This window comes from Limulus polyphemus, unplaced genomic scaffold (assembly GCF_000517525.1).
Source record: "Limulus polyphemus unplaced genomic scaffold, Limulus_polyphemus-2.1.2 Scaffold2995, whole genome shotgun sequence".
Classification (NCBI taxonomy): Eukaryota; Metazoa; Arthropoda; class Merostomata; order Xiphosura; family Limulidae; genus Limulus; species Limulus polyphemus.
Window position 1 is genome coordinate 28,742 of NW_013668605.1, and position 11,599 is coordinate 40,340.

At 32.0% G+C, this 11,599-nt stretch overlaps 1 protein-coding gene and 1 long non-coding RNA gene across 7 annotated transcripts in view; one reads left to right on the forward strand and one right to left on the reverse strand.

The window, feature by feature from the left end:
* Window positions 1-4,039, reverse strand: part of LOC111088019 — a 24,249-nt gene extending 20,210 nt beyond the window's left edge. The window contains exon 1 of the long non-coding RNA XR_002612641.1: window positions 4,028-4,039. This is a non-coding gene — a long non-coding RNA (uncharacterized LOC111088019). The remainder of the gene's footprint in view (window positions 1-4,027) is intronic.
* The window catches only part of LOC106468401 (zinc finger Ran-binding domain-containing protein 2-like), a 100,032-nt gene that overhangs the window by 25,693 nt on the left and 62,740 nt on the right, over window positions 1-11,599 (forward strand). The window lies entirely within an intron of this gene.

Consider the following 11,599-nt stretch of genomic DNA (forward strand, 5'->3'; position numbering starts at 1 on the left):
TTATATATATACTTTATTTGTTATATATATATATATATATATATATATATATATAATATGGTACAATAGGATAGGTTTGAGGTCCAGAGTGGATGATTATATAGTGGTCATTGAATCTCAGTCAGCATCAACGAGCGTCAACGTGATTTTAGGGTATCCTAATATATAAGTGTTAAATGTGTATTGCATCCCTTTTTTTTTCCTATTATTTTTTATATTTTTATTATATTTTTAGAACACTCCTAGGCTTCAGAAAAAAATTGGTGTGGTTAAGTTGTGGGGGCTATGTAGGTCTTTCCCTTTCTGAAGTACAGAATATAACATAATATAGATATTACTAAGACAAAGCCTAACTTTTATAGTCTTCAGTCTTATTCATTTACTGTCATAAATTAGAAAGTCAGACCCACTTGTTATGCCCAGCTGTCACATCCTCTTTTTTTTTCACAAATTGCCAGTAGTTCTCTGTGATGTTTTATACTATGTTATTTATAACTAATAGAAAGACAAAGTTTTAATCTATCATATGGCATATTGTATTAAGTTGTGTTTGGTACAGAGTATTGTCTATATCATCTTCATTTTGAAAGTTTCTCTGCAGGTGTTCAAATTGAGAAGCTTACATAATTATTTTAAGACTATGCTTTAGTTAGCAAGCCAATTAAATTATTATAGTTATAGGACATTGTTAATTTACATGTGTTGTTATCCTGCATTCTTAGGCATGTTGTGAAAGTGACCAAGTACTATATATAGTATACTAGTACCATTAGTATTAGTGACTTAAATTTCATCTGCAACTGACAGCAAAAAAACAAAAGGTTGAAGGTAAGTACTATATTTCTTGTTTTTCATGGATATTCTTTATCTATTACTATAACAGTAACTAAAATGTAAAAATTAGAAACTTGTTTGGTTAGATGAGATAATGTAAAAAAATAAAAAACTTCATCACAAAGTATATTTGTGAGCAGCTGATGTTGTATATCATTCAATATAGTAATGTGAGCTATGTGTTTGCTGAGTGACTTACAATTTGTGACAAGATTAGCAGTTAGATATGGTAATAAAATCATAAAATTAAGTATAAACAGATGTAGACTGTTATGAGCTTTAAGCTATTTAGGATAAACAAATGTAGTTTCCTAAATCGCAATGGTATATTTAAGTGTTTTACACTCACAAAAAAGAAACCTATTATTCTATAGGTATTTGAAGAACTTGTAGCATTCTGCCACAAGTTAATTCTTCGTATTGTTGGCCAACACTAAGCAGCTGGTACATAATTGAATAGGGTTGTTTAAACATTTGTTTAACAACAAGTAAAAGCTTGTAATGGTCTATTCTTTCATTGGGGGTGTTTCTGTGAGCCAGACTAGTTTCAGAGAATTACACTCCTCATCAGTGACCCTGGACACTACCACCAATGAAACTTCAGACCAAACCAAGCATACTATGAAGAATTAAATTGTGGCAGAATGCTACAAGTTCTTCAAATAACTATAGAATGATAGGTTTCTTTTTTGTAAATGTAGTTTCCTGTTACAATTTGCAGTCGTTCTTGAAAGAGAAATGGAGGGGGGGGGGTAATTTATATTTATGGTAGTTATGAGGTTGGTCAGAATGCATATAGAATTAGGATAGAGAAAATAACAGATGAAATATAAAGTTTTACTGAAAAAAGTTTGATATTTATGTAGGAGGTTTTAGAGATTATTCAAATGAAATTTGACAATTTTCAGATGAAGAAAATATTTTTAATCTTAACATGAAAATCACTTTGCATTCAGAGCAGTCAATACTTTGACTTTGTATGTTCATGGAAAAATTTCTGGTAAATATACGTCATTAAAAATTCTGATTTTTTTGTGTACAAAAAACTTATAATGTTTACTAAAATCTTGCAAAATTTCATGAAGATGCTCAAAACCTATTAAAAGTTATAGTATGGAAACTCTAAAGTTCAATTTGAGGTCACAAACTACCTCAAATCAACTGAGCACATAGTAGGAGAGTTAGTAACATATTTTTTTGATGTCTCTCAACTTTTATGCACCTTACAAATAACAAGTAATATTCTCAAACAATGTTAGGCTAGTAGAGCAAGATTTCTTTCTGATGAATCCATGTCGGTTCACTCATTAATTTTATAAAGCTCCTTTTATCAAATTCACTTGAATTTTTTACTCTACATAAGTAAGGCTAAATGACCTATTTATTTCCAATGCAACTCTTATCACTCACTTAAAAATAGGACAAACATTAGCAATTCTCCAGTCCTCAAGCACGTGCTCTCTGTCTGTTGAATTTTGAAAAAATTCAAGAGAGAGTTGCATATCTGATTTTTGACCTCCTCTAAGAGCCTGGGAAAAATTTATCCTGGTGTTTTATCTATTTTTAATCTCTTGGCCTTTCCACATAGCACCAAGGGATTAATACCTACATGATTGAGGTCAATTCCAGTGTTTCCTATAGAAGATAAGGGTCAAGAATATTGTAAATATTTTCTCTTGTAGAAACATAATGTGGAAAAACTTTTGAGAGCCAAGTGATCTTATAATTTCAATAAAGTTCTTGCCACCAGCTTCTTTTAACTCTCGTATATGGGCTCAGTCATTTTGACCGACCTTATAACCGCATAACCATGAAACTATACACACTATACCGTTAAATGTTGTAAATGCGTCTTTACAAAATGCAGCAAGTCTGTTATATTCAAAAATCAGATTTTTTTAAAAATATTTTTATTAAAGATATATCTGTCAATTTATAAAACCTTTACTGAATCAGTTTGAGTGAAAGGTGATTTTTATGCTACGAGATAAATAATTCTTATATTCACATTACAGTTTCCATATTTCATTTGTGTAACCTCTAGGACTTTCTAAATGAACAAGAAAGTCACAATACAAAAACTGAGATATGTAAAATTTAAAAAATGTATTCTTATTTTGGCTCAAACTAGCATAATTACAAAGATTTGTCAAAATAGGGATAACATTTTTTTAAATCTCAAGTAACTAATTTTTGTAGTTGACTTTCTTATTTCAATACTTTTTGTAGCATTAAAACTTTTTATATTATTATAACTAGCTAGGTTACATGTATATTGATATCTACTTGTTTTTATAAAATTAAAATTCTTTTTTATTGTAATTGTTTCCTTTTTATTATCTATTTTTTGTGTGTGCCACCAATACCAAGCTTGGGGCATGCATATACCCTGTTCGATGTATTATTACTCATCAGGATCTCTACCAACCTATGGGTGATTTTTATGGCTGCTATTTTGTTTCATCAAGATCCCTACTATTAAGTACTACCATACTCGATATGAATAGTTTCATGTGTATTTTTTTCAGTTAAAACTTTATATTTTATCTCTTATTTTCTCCAGTCTTAAAATTTTTCCCCCCCATGCATTGACTGCATTATTGATCAGAAATATCCAAGTTACTTATCTTAACTTTTCTTTTAATTTTATGGTTTTATTACTTTACTTTGTACCCACTGGAGCAATAATTCTCTCATCGCAAGCAATAAGTCACAATGTGAGCCCAGTAGATGTACCATAAATAGTGTGTGAAATGTACACTTACTATGCTTAAACTTTAGTTTGTGAAATTTTACACATTTTATTTTACTGAGGTTTGGTAGGCTAAGCTGGAAAGTTTCTAATTTTTAAACTTTGGTTACTTTTGTTAAAAAATATATAATAATATATAGATATACATAAAACAAGGATTTGTAGTACTTGCTGTATACTTGAGTCTCAGAAGTTTGAATGCATAATAAATGATTCATGTAGCTTCCAAGTATTGGTTTTAGAACAAAAAATATTTCAGTCTCTGGAAAGAATGCTTGAAAACTATATTAATTTATCTGGCTTTTTAAGTAAGCTGTCAATAGGTTAAAAAATTCCATGAGATATTTCAGAAAGGAATACATTGATCACACACAAAAAAAAATTTGACAGACCATTATTCTGTGATTTCTGGGGCCTGACATAACCTAGTAGTTAGGACACTCAATTTGTAATCTGTGGGTAGGAGTTCAAATCCCATCACTGAACAAGCTTGCCCTTTCAGCTGTGGCAGTGCTATAATTTGACAGTTAATCCCACTTTTCATGAGTAAGAGAGTAGCCCAAGAGTTGGTGGTGGGTGAGGTTGAATAGTTGCCTACCCTGTAGTCTACTATTTCTAAATTAGGCATGATTACCACAGATGGCCTTTGAGTAGCTTTGTGCAAAATTCAATAAACAAAATTTACTAGTGACAAAATCAAATAGCTGTAATGAGTTTTATGTAGAGGAGAATCTGCATTCCTATTGGTTAAAAACAAGTTCCTCAGCTGTGTATAGTTGATTAGCAAAACAATCTTGAAAGTCAGAGAAAGAGAGATTTTTCTGGTGGCTTTGACAAATTCATTCATATCTCAGAAAGTCAAAATGATAGAAGGTGCAAATTGTAGATTCTTTCCTATAATTATGTTAATTTGTGTTTCTAATAGGGTGGAAAAAACTGTAGCAGTGTATTTTTGAAAATTATGAACTGGATAAATTGGAGCTTAGACACATCATGGGATACAGAAAACTAAATTTTCATGCTAAGTTTATTGGCATACAATGATAATAAAGTTGTTTGATTAATTTTTCACTGCAACTCTGCAGAACATATAACAAAAATGTTAATACAATTCATATTATAACATAACCTATGTACAGCCTTAAAGGCTGTACTTGCACACCCAACCATGAGAAAGGTAAACAACAAAACCAAAGTATCTGCAGAAGTAGGATCCACACATAGATAGAGTTGTATTAGCTTTTCAGATTAAGCTTTTATTTGGAAGCCTGAGATATGGATAAACAAAGTTAATTTTATTTGGATAATTGGCATCATAAAAAAAGGCAAACATTATTTTAAAAAGATGAGTCTGAAAGGTGTGTAGAACTTTAGAAAAACATTATTGTCCAAAGGACAGAATGCTAGAAAAATGTATTTTTCTTTCATAAAAACATGCTTGCACTCCTGAAATTTTACAAAATCTATTTCATTTTATAACAAAATGCTTTATGTCCAGAGGCTTTTTTAGTCCAGTTGCTGCATATTAATCAATGCAACAGAGGTTCTTGATAATCTAGAACCTTAACTATTTCATGTACAGATTTTTGAGTTCACACAATAAAATTACATTTTATGGACACCTTCATGCACAAAATGTTTTGTTCACATGCATGAAGAAAGTAAAAAATGCATTAGTTTTAGTGTTATAATGCTGTCACTATCTGTAAAGAACCTTCAGTATCAAACACATTTTTCTATTGAGTTGGATGTTAGGTATATATACACATAGTATACATGTAATAAATAGCTGAGCTTATGGATGTCATGTGATTTACTGTCTGTGCAAATACCTCAGTCAATGCAACCATCAATGAAATGAGTGATATTGAATTGATTAGCATATTTGTCAGTGAGCTGTCAAAGAGATGATTAAGGCAATTAGTCACCTCTGATTAGTATGGTATTTATACCTACTCAGTTTGCAACCAAAAGATACGCGGTTTAATGAAATTATGAAGCAGCTTGTTTGTAAGGCAGTCAATCATTGATTATGAGCTGTTCTTGTTGCACCATTGAAAATGAACTTTAATTGGCAATCAGCCTGTTAGTTAGACTGAAGGATACATATTTGGGTTCGTAATTATTTGTACTTTATGATCACATATACATGTGATTAAAATTGGCAACTTTTCCTGTTTCAGCTACATTTTTCCAACCATCCCGATCAAAATTATATGATAGCAAGGCATAATTGTTACAAGGACATTGGTAATATTACCAACTTTATCACTAATAATTTGTGTTCATCCTTAAATTTCAAAGGTATTTCAAGGGTATTTCATCCCAGTTTTGAAATGCTTTTGAAAACTCCAATAATATCATTGGCAGCTCAGTTTTATTGGTAAAGACATAAACAAAGTGTTGCAGCTAAACTCTTCATATATGTTCATTCATGTATTTTATGGGTTTTTTACATTTAGTTGTTAGGATTTGTAATTTTTATTATATTATTTATTCTTTCTAGAACTGGTAGTTAAATTACTGAGTTTGTATTGTATGCAAAATGATTGTAATAATATTGTTGCATTAATTCAAATATGTTTATTTCTATATGTGATACTGGAGGTTTGAGAATTAAAGGGATATGTATGTTTGTGTGGTTTGGAGTTTAGGGGTTACAAATTTTTAAGCATTTGTATTCACATGCTAGACTTTTGCAGTTCATAGTTATCGGGAATTTGCATGGTTCTTTAGAAATCTACCCTGGAGTGCTTTTCTAGCAATAGAGTGAATGATGTAACAAAAAAGTGTTTAGTAACAAAGTATAGTGATAAAACTTATTGTCCCTTGCATTGGATAATATAAATTCTAAACCCCTGCATAAATTTTCATAAATCAGTTAAAAAAGTAGGTTATGACACACGTTTTGTCTGTATTCTTATTTCCTTCTTTCTTTCCTTTTCTATTTTTGAGACTGTCAAAATATGTGTTAATATTTGTACTAGGATTTTAATATATATTTTCTACTATTGAATAATCACAAGAATAGAAACAACTGGCTTAGAAAATACTTCAACCAGTGATAGAAACATTCTACAAGTAATACAAAAATTTTTTAGAAAAAAAATAGGGATGATATGAGGATGACAGTGCCAAAAACTACAGAAACAAGGTATGGATGAATACACAAAACCATACAAAAATCCCTACATAAGTAGCCAAATCTTTCCAAGAAAAACTTTATCCACAACTAAATGTTGAATTCCTTTCATTTGCATGAATTCAGGTTTGAATAAAAGCATTTACACTGAATAATGCTATAGAGTCTTACAATGGCTAATTCCCATTAGTTTGTAACATTGACTCAGTGGCTACTTATGTAGGGATTTTTGTATGGGTTTGGCATTGCCATTCCTACATCCATTTTAGTTTTTTTTTTCAAAATTAGTTTTATTACTTGTATCCCTTTTTTTTAACAATACCAATGAATATTTTATAATGAATGGCAGTCGCTATAAAGGCAGCAGTTTTAGCCTGGCATGATGAGTTGTATTGATGGACATCATTTGTGGAAGTTAGTGAACCGTTATACTGCTTCTGCGCACCTCGAGTTAAAATGCAACGTTTTAGTGTGTAAGTTATCACAACAACTTTAATTATTGATAAGCTAGCCCTTCTGATGCCAGAATGAGAATAATCAGCAGAATATTTGGCCGTTACACTACTCGCCGGTTCTCTACTTTAGTGATGTTTTTTGGCTAAACTGAAAGTCTTAATAGCTTTTGAAAACCTCTAAAACCTAAGTTAGGTGTTTATAAAAGTATCTTAGATCGTTATAAGAGAGATTTGAGACTATGATGAGCAATACATAATATGTGACGGCCATATTTTCCCGGCACACCCCTACATACAAATCACTACCGTGCTTACTGAAATAATATTATTTTTAAGTATTCAGAGTGCTTCATTATTGATGATGAAGTGAATCTGTAGAATTGACCCTAATGATAATGCAGTAACTAATATTGTGTTAAGAACTATAGAGATTAAATAGAAGTATTTTTGTATAACGTGATATATCTTGACATTCATGAACCACATGAAAAATATCTTTTCACACCCCATAGATGATCTCCTCTCCCTTAATATCACACTTTGGAACTATTTGTCCCTTGTGATACACTTTGGAACTACCTACTCTTTTGCTAGCATCTTTTATTTACAGGTTTGGCAGTATAACTACTAATGATTCTGTCTCGAAAGTGCTCCCAAAAGATGTTTCACTTGGTTACCAATGCGTAGAGGGACACCTTCCTGCACGAAAAGTGTAGTATCTATCACGTTTTGTTGCACAGTATGGGAATTACATTGGTTGTGAGCATTGCATGGTAAAGTGCAGCATTGACTGTGCAAATTTGCAGTATATGTGCTGAAGATTCTTCAAAAAAGTATGGCATAATAACAAAGTTAGTTATGAAAAATTACACGATACTGTCACCTTACCATCATGGAGGTGTGTAAGAATCGTTATATATGAATTAGTTTTTGACCAGATGGTGCAGTTGTGCAAAGTAACACTTACAGAAAGGGTAAAGTGTGCTTTGCCAGTCCATTGGATATTGGCAGGCAGCTGGTCATCAATTTCAAGTCTTGCCAAGAACTGCAATGCAAAATCTCCTTCAATACTTGAACATGATGCAACTTGTAAGGAAACATTTGAAAAGTTGATAAAAGGGCCTAATGAGCAGTTGATATAGGCAAATCCAGACACCGAGTTATATAAAATGCACTGTTGCCTCCTTGTGCCAGATTGTTCTGCTATAGCATTAATGATTTCAGTGATAGTTTCAGTAGATGCTAGTGGTTTGTCTGTGCATGGTTTGTCAGAAGTACAACTTGTCTCCTCAAAGTTTTTAATGAAGTTGCACACAGCAACACTGGAACAATGTCCTCTGCAGAACTTACTCACCCTGTGGTGTTTCCTGAGAACTGCATCGGCATTGCATCCCTTCATGTAATAACATTTCACCAACTCACTCCTCAGCATACTTGTTAGTTTCATGTTGGTTGAATGAGGAAATATGCGAAAGAAACCACACTGGCACATGTGTTTGCATCTGTATGATAACCATAACATCTCTTCATAATTACACTTTCTTATGCCATATTGTTTGTGAGATATGATGCACAGAACTGCGAAACATTCTTTATAATCACCTTGTAGTTTGGCAAACACTTTCCAAATTCCACCTGTAACAACCATATTATATTTTCGGAAAGTTTAGTATTCTAATTATATTTGAGTTTATCAAGAATCCATAAAATTATAGAAGGTTTATATTTTCTTTCTTAACTTGTGAAGATTTGTTGCAATTAATCCCTTTAATGCCTATATTTTGTCGATATTTTATTTAATGATTGATGTGATGTATCTTACGTTTCTTTACGGTAGTTCAACTTTTAACGTTTTTGCTTCAGATGAAAACCATCTCTTGTTTTAATTTCACATAAGAACCTTGTTATCTTTATTCCTGACTTTTGAAAGAATAATACACAAAAGAATTACACGCAATTTTTAAATCATAGGGCGAAGGTCATATCTCCAAGAACACCCTTTATTATGTTAAAAAATTCATACTGTGTCATTACAAGAACCTTCACCATTTGGAGTTAAGATCTCATGCTGAAAGTTTCAAAGAAGAATTATTATTATAGCACTGAATGTATGAACTTTCAAGACGTCTAAGCCCAAGTACACAAATACAGTGTGTGTAGTTTGCCAAATAAATAAACCCCACTGGGGATCTTATCCTCCATAAAGACTTTAATTCCAAATAGTTTGGGATCGGTCGGTAATTTTATAAGCCCAGATTTGTTTACACCCGCATGGCCGGCCCAGACGGCAACCATGTAGGACGAGCATGTTCGGTGACGATGATTCGAACTCGCAACACTTGTATTGCATTCGAGTGCCCTAACCACCAGGCTATGCCAGGATTAAATAACAACCACTGGATATGTTAATGTGAAATATACAATTTAATCATTGGTCAGACCATTTGTATTTTAAGGCTACACATCTAGCATTAACTCAATGACTCAAGTCTTTAATATAAATTCATTTAGATCGGCACATTCACTAGGAGCTGCTGAAATGTATGGATGGGCTGTAACCCATAAGCCTCATATTATAGTTATGAATTTAAGGTGGTGGTTTCATGGTGCTTTATATTGAACTGAAAACCAGTAGGAAAAACTGTCATGTGAAGTAATAAACCCCGTTATTAGTTTGCTTCAAATAGTGTCCTGAGCTTGACATACATCATGCCTTATCAGTTTCCCTTTCAACAGTGCTTTGAAGAGAAATAATATATCTTAGCTATACCAGAGCCCTGCCATGGGTCCAGTTGAGTGGCAAGACGTTTTGGAACCGGTGTGAAGGCGAAATCGAGAGGCGGCTTATACCACCAGGTGTGTTTCAGTAGTTGGTAGAAAATGTAATTAAAAGAGTTGGCACTTTTAATAATAACAATAAAGGTGAGTATACTCACTGTTAAAATACAAGCTCCAACAGCGAAACTGTCCTTTTTTAAGGTGTGCTGTTCCATTATTTTTTATTATTATATATATATATTAATTACTGATATGTGTCTGTTCACGTTTACACGTCACGCTTGAACAAATAAATTCATACAAACATACTGGAAACATTACAGGATAATGTAATTAAAATTACTTCAAAAAACAATTGAGCTGCAAACTAAAGTTATTTTATCGGTTTACATTTTACACTATCCATTTTTAATATAAATATTTTCTATATTGTTGTAGCATAGTTCTTTAGCTTGCAGGTTTTTTACAAATTTTCTGATGAAAATAATTCACCGTCTAGTTCACTTAGCGATAATAAATTACTTTATTACATATTTTAACATTTCTACAAGCTTGAACACTTGCACATTTCCGTAACTAGGTCTACGTTACAAATGATATGAACATAAAGCAAATAAAATTTTCTTGTACAAAGTAAATGCGATAGCTAAAACATTTGACTGTTTCACTCTAATTTGAAAATTACTGTATACATTTCAATATTATATCGTATTTATAATCCAGCTTGAATGTGCCAGAACACTTTACATCACTTTCTTAGAGCTTTCTACATGTTCTAGGCCTATATTGTTAAAACTTTTGAACTTAACGTTATGATTAAGGCATGGAGATACCCGAAGCTCCCTCTAGCCAACATTTAAGTTACAACATTAATAATATAGATTACAACAATATCATTCACACGTGCTAAACATGCAACATATGTTAATAACTTTTGTATATTTGCTTTTGAGTCAATCCTTTAGTTACAACAAATAAAGTTCTTATGTATGTAAAGAGTTTAGAGATATATTCATAGAGGTACTGAAACGTTGAGTAATGGTGGTTACACGACTATTTAATGTTTTCTTTTAGTGCAAAGCTACACACTGTGCTATCTAACCACCTTAAGGAATCGAACCCCGAATTTTAGCGTTGTAAGTACCTAAAGTTGTCGCTGACCCACTAGGAGACAAAACAAACAACAACTCTGTCTCCTCGTACCCTTGCATTTTGCATACGTAGATTTACCACTTACTTGTGGAGCTGCTACACGTTTCCAACAGTTATATTCAATTTTTATCTACTAATGATAAGATCAATGCCCCATAAGTATCATGAGTATATTCAACGTCCGAGAGAGCTAATTACGTGTTATGTTAAGTCTACTGTTATGTGTGATATGTATTAAAAACGTAATCAAACTTACATTAACTCTATAAGACTTTGGCGTTTACTTACACGGGCCTGCGAATTTAAACTTCTTAAAGGTTGTTTTGCTTTTAATAACGGATTTTCCGTAATTCAGCTACCCAGATTTCGAAAATAATATTCATATGTTTCTATCACGTAAGTTTTTTTTTTTTTTTCACTATTACGATTGTTAGCAAAAATAGAAACAAACTGAAAAAAAGGGAAAACATTGGTGTCAAAGGAATG